This window comes from Gossypium raimondii, unplaced genomic scaffold (genome assembly GCF_025698545.1).
Source record: "Gossypium raimondii isolate GPD5lz unplaced genomic scaffold, ASM2569854v1 Contig00185, whole genome shotgun sequence".
Lineage (NCBI taxonomy): Eukaryota > Viridiplantae > Streptophyta > Magnoliopsida > Malvales > Malvaceae > Gossypium > Gossypium raimondii.
The window spans coordinates 14,368-19,814 of record NW_026291344.1 but is presented as its reverse complement, the minus strand read 5'-3'; the positions used below and the strand labels follow the sequence as shown (position 1 = coordinate 19,814).

General features: G+C 54.5%; 1 pseudogene; it reads left to right on the top strand.

The window, feature by feature from the left end:
- Nucleotides 1–5,298: 5,298 nt before the first annotated feature.
- LOC128037041 (5.8S ribosomal RNA) lies at nucleotides 5,299–5,447 on the top strand (annotated as a pseudogene).

The window sequence follows — 5,447 nt, the reverse complement described above, 5'->3', positions numbered from 1 at the left end:
CCATCGTGCCATGTTTCATGGACCCAACATTCGCTTCTTGTATTTGTTTTGGGCCAACAAAGAAAATCTTCGCTAAAAACACTAAGTCACTAAGTGGAATAAAGCGCACAAAAAAATCGCCCCTGCTTTCAGACATGTGGGGAGTTCCCCACCGTCAAGCACCTTGGTGCCTTGACAAAGGGAGCCACGAGCACCATCGACAACCACGCCCTCAAGGTGCGGAAGCCTGCCAAAAAAAGTGTCCCTGCTTTGACATATGGAAACTAAAAAACGTGTCCCTATTTCGCATACATGTATGTCGCCTGCAGCGATTGACCAAGTTTTTTAGCTCTTTAGGGGGAAGAGACATTGAGCGAGCAGGGTTATCCAGGCAATGCTCACGCCCATCGCATGCCCGGCTGCCGGTGTCCCCCACCACCGCTTAGGTTCCCATGGTGTTCGACGATCCATCCCACGAGGTATCCCTAATATACGGTCATCATGGGTGAGTCTGTGTGCCGTCCCTCCCCAATACCAAAGGTAGAATTCAAATATCATTATATGTTCTGCACCAACAATGAATGAGTTGTCCCGTCCCTCCCCAATCCAAGGGTAGAATTCGATAGCCAACAATGGATGAATCCTCCCGGCCCCTCCCTCGCAACAAGAGCCTCCAAAGACCTTGGTGGCTCTGATGTGGGAGCCTCTGCACACCATCCAGAACCTTGATGCTTGGATGTGCGGAGCCTCGAGCACCATCGGCACCTTGGTGCATGGATGTGCGGGAGCATCGGACACCATCGGCAAATTATGCCCTTGGTTGTGGGAAGCCTCGAGACCATCGGCACTCCTGCTATGATGTACGGAGCCTCTGACACCGCTTGCAACCTAGGCCCTTGGTCGCAGGGAGCCTCGAGCACCATCTGCACCTTGGTGCTTGGATGTGCGGGAGCCTCGAGCACCATCGGCACCTTGGTGCATGGATGAGCGGAGCCTTGAGCACCAAAGCTAAAGTTGGGCCCCTGGTGTGGAGCTGCTGCAAAAAAGTGTCCCCATTTCGCATACATGAATGTCACCGGTAGCGCATTGACCAAGTTTTTTAGCTCTTTAGGGGAGGTGATATTGAGCGAGCAGGGTTGTCCAGGCACGCCCACGCCCACCGTGATGCCCGGACGTCGGCAGTTTCCCCACCGCCGTTAGGGTTCCCATGCAGTTCGGCGATCCGTCCCATGGCAGTTCGGCGATCCGTCCCCTGGTGTTCGCGAACTGCTCCGTAGCATAGGCCCTTGGTCGTAAGGGAGCCTCGGCACCATCGGCACCTTGGTGCTAGGATGTGCAGGAGCCCCGGACACCATCGGCAAACTAAGCCCTTGGCCATGAAGGAGCTCTCGGCGCCATCGGCACCTCTGCTTCGATGTGGGAGCCTCGGCACCATCGGCAACCTAGGCCCTTGGTCGTAAGGGAGCCTCGGCACCATCAAGACCTCTGCTATGGATGTGCGGAGCCCTGACACCGCTTAAGCAACCTAGGCCCTTGGTCGCAAGGGAGCCTCGAGCACCATCGGCACCTTGGTGCTTGATGTGCGGAACCCCGCACCATCGGCAACCTAGGCCCTTGGTCGTGCGCGAGAGGCTCGGCACCATCGGCAAACTAAGCCCTTGGTCGCAAGGGAGCCTCGCACCATCGAGAAAATAGGCCCTTGGTCGCGGGGTGCCTCGCCGCCATCGCCCCTAGGTGCCGGATGTGCGGAGCCTCTGACACCATCGGCAAACTAGGCCCTTGGTCGCAAGGGAGCCTCTGACACCGCCGGCAACCTAGGCCCTTGGTCGCGGGGAGCCTCGAGCACCATCGACACCTTGGTGCTTGATGTGCGGGAACCCGCACCATCGGCAACCTAGGCCCTTGGTCGCGGCGAGAGGCTCGGCACCATCGGCAAACTAAGCCCTTGGTCGTAAGGGAGCCTCGCACCATCGGTAAAATAGGCCCTTGGTCGTGGCGGGGCCTCGCCACCATCGGCACCTCTACCTTGGTCGCAAGGGAGCCTCGCCACCATCGTCACCTTGGTGGCTCTGATAAAGGGAGCCTCGGCAAGATCGGCACCTCGGTGGCTAGGATGTGCGGGAGCCTCTGACACCATCGGCAACTTGGTGCTTGATGTGCGGAGCCTCGGCACCCATCGGCACCTTGGTGCCCGGATGTGCGGGCTAAAGAAGAGTGTCCGTGATTTCGCATAAATAATGTTGCCCGTAGCATATTGACGAAGTTTTTTAGCTCTTAAGGGGTAGAGATCCGCGCCTCGGCTGCGCCCCTCCGAGCCGAGGTGGGTGCGCCTAGCCCCCATGGGGTCGGGTCGTCTCAAGAACGACTCACCACGGGTGAGTCGGTCACGGCGGTGGTGGCCGGGTGACAATTTTCCGGCGGCCAAGCCTGCGCCCATAGAAATGTAGCCAACGACTCCAAGACCAAGTTCCCTATTCGGGCAAAGATCTCTTGGGTGGCTTATGCATTGCTATGGGCTCGAGCTTGGCTTGCCCTTTCGCCTCACACGCTTAGGGACGCCTTGTGCATCCTAAGTCGGCGACCACACGGTGCCTTGGCCTTGCCAAGCCCTTGCCCGATTCAAACCGCCTCACACCCTAGTACCAAGTCCCTTTGACGGCAACGCCCACCGGGGGTGTGTTGAGTTTGTAGGTTCGGTCTTGGCTCGACTGGAAACCCGGGGACTTTTCCCTCGTAGTTCTCGTGCTGCTGTTGTGGTGCGCCTCGCTCGTTGTTCCTTCCGCCCCCTACCATTCGGTTGGGTGGGTCACATGGTGTGCGGGCGCTACTACTAGTACGCAATAGGCATATGAGTGGCGCTTTGTTGTGTGTATTGGCAGTGCTCCATGCTACTCGTGATCGAACCGCCGATCCGCACTCTCTTCATTAAGTCCCTTGTTGTAATCGAACTCAAGGTGCGACGGATCCCGTGGTCGCTGCACTCAAGCCGATGGAATTATGGATGTGTTGCCGCCCTTCTCCATCCCGCGTTCTTCGGGTGCGTAGGGACCTCAATCGCGCTTTGTGTCCCGAAAAGCGCCTCTAAATCGGCGTGGCCTCGCTTGCAATCGGTGCTCGATCGCTTTGGATGCGGAAAATATTTTTGAGAGTAGGGTTCAGCCCTCATCTCTCGATGCCTATGCATTTTGTCTCTTGACACGGACGATGCTCGTGTTCGTTATGACCTCTTCAGAGCTCACGGGCATGTTGAGGGCTATGCAAAGGCCGACGTCATGAGGAATGCTACCGTTGATCCCGCCAAGAGTCATATGCTTGTCTCAAAGATTAAGCCATGCATGTGTAAGTATGAACAAATTCGATCGTGAAACCGCGAATGGCTCATTAAATCGCTTATAGTTTGTTTGATGGTATTTGCTACCGGATAACCGTAGTAATTCTAGAGCTAATACGCAACAAACCCCGACTTCGAAGGGATGCATTTATTAGATAAAGGTCGACGCGGCTTTGCCCGCTGTTCGATGATTCATGATAACTCGACGGATCGCACGGCCTTTGTGCCGCGACGATCATTCAAATTTCGCCTCTATCAACTTTCGATGGTAGGATAGTGGCCTACTATGGTGGTGACGGTGACGGAGAATTAGGGTTCGATTCCGAGAGGGAGCCCGAGAAACGGCTACCACATCCAAGGAAGGCAAGAAAGCGAAATTACCCAATCCCGACACGGGAGGTAGTGACAATAAATAACAATACCGGCTCTATGAGTCCGTAATTGAATGAGTACAATCTAAATCCCTTAACGAGGATCCATTGAGGGCAAGTCCGTGCCAAGCATCATGTAATTCCAAATCCAATAGCGATATTTAAGTTGTTGCGCTTAAAAGCTCAGAGTTGGACTTAGGGGTGGGTCGGCCGGTCCGCTTCACTTGTGAGCACCGGCCCGCTTGTCCCATCGCGCATGATGCGCCCTCGGCCTTAATTGGTCGGGTCGTTCCTCCCACAACAAGCATTTTGAAGAAATTAGAGTGCTCAAAGCAGCCTACGCTTGTATACATTAGCATGGGATAACATCATAGGATTTCGATCCTATTGTGTTGGCCTTCGGATCGGAGTAATGATTAACAGGACAATGGGGCATTCAGATTTCATAGTCGAGGTGAAATTCTTGGATTTATGAAAGACGAACAATCGCGAAAGCATTTGCCAAGGATGTTTTCATTAATCAAGAACGAAAGTTGGGGGCTCAAGACGATCGACACCGCCCTAGTCTCAACTATAAACGATGCCGCACTGTGGATCGGCGGATGTTGCTTTTAGGACTCACGCAAGACCTTATGAGAAATCAAAGTCTTTGGGTTCCGGGGAGTATGGTCGCAAGGTCAAACTTAAAGGAATTGACTAAGGGCACCATCAGAGTGGAGCCTCGCGCTTAATTTGACTCAACACGGGAAACTTACCAGTCCGCATATAGTAAGGATTGACAGATCGAGAGCTCTTTCTTGATTCTATGGGTGGTGGTGCATGGCCGTTTTAGTTGGTGGAGCGATTTGTCCGGTTAATTCCGCTAATCTAACGAGACCTCACCGCTATTCAGCTACACGGAGGTGATCCTCCGTGGCTAGCTTCTTAGAGGGACTATGGCCTTTAGGCCAAGGAAGTTTGAGGCAATAATGTGTCCGTGATGCCCTTAGATGTTCGGGTCAGACGCGCTACAATCGATGTATTCAACGAGTCTATAGCCTTGGCCGATGTGCCCGTAATCTTTGAAATTTCATCGTGATGGGGATAGATCATTGCAATTGTTGGTCTTCAACGAGGAATTCCTAGTAAGCGCGAGTCATCACCGCTGACTACGCCCCCGCCTTTGTACACACCGCCTGCCGCTTCCTACCGATTGAATGGTCCGTGAAGTGTTCGGATCATGGCGACGTATGGTTCGCGCCCGCGACGTCGCGAGAAGTCCATCGAACCTTATCATTTAGAGGAAGGAGAAGTCGAATAAGGTTTCCGTGAGGTGAACTCGCGAAGGATCATTGTCGAAACTCGCCAGCGTAACGACCCGCGAACGAAGTTGCAAACAACACCGAGGTGGTGCGGTGCATCTCGCCTCGCCACCCCCGTGTCTCGGAGCGCCGCCTCGCCGCCCCTCCGCCTGGCCGGGTGGGTGAGATGTCGGATCAACTCTTCGAGGCAAAACGAACGAAACCCCGCGCGAATCGCGCCAAGGAATCAAACGAAAAAGGGGCACGTTTTCGTCCGCCGCACCGCTCATGTGTTTGCTTCAGTTGATGCCGTTTCTTGTCGCAAAATATACGTAACGACTCTCGCAACGGATATCTCGCCTCGATCGATGAAGAACGAGCGAAATGCGATACTTGGTGTGAATTGCGTAATCCCGTGAACCATCGAAGTCTTTGAACGCAAGTTGCGCCCAAGCCATTAGGCCGAGGGCACGCCCGCCGGTGTCA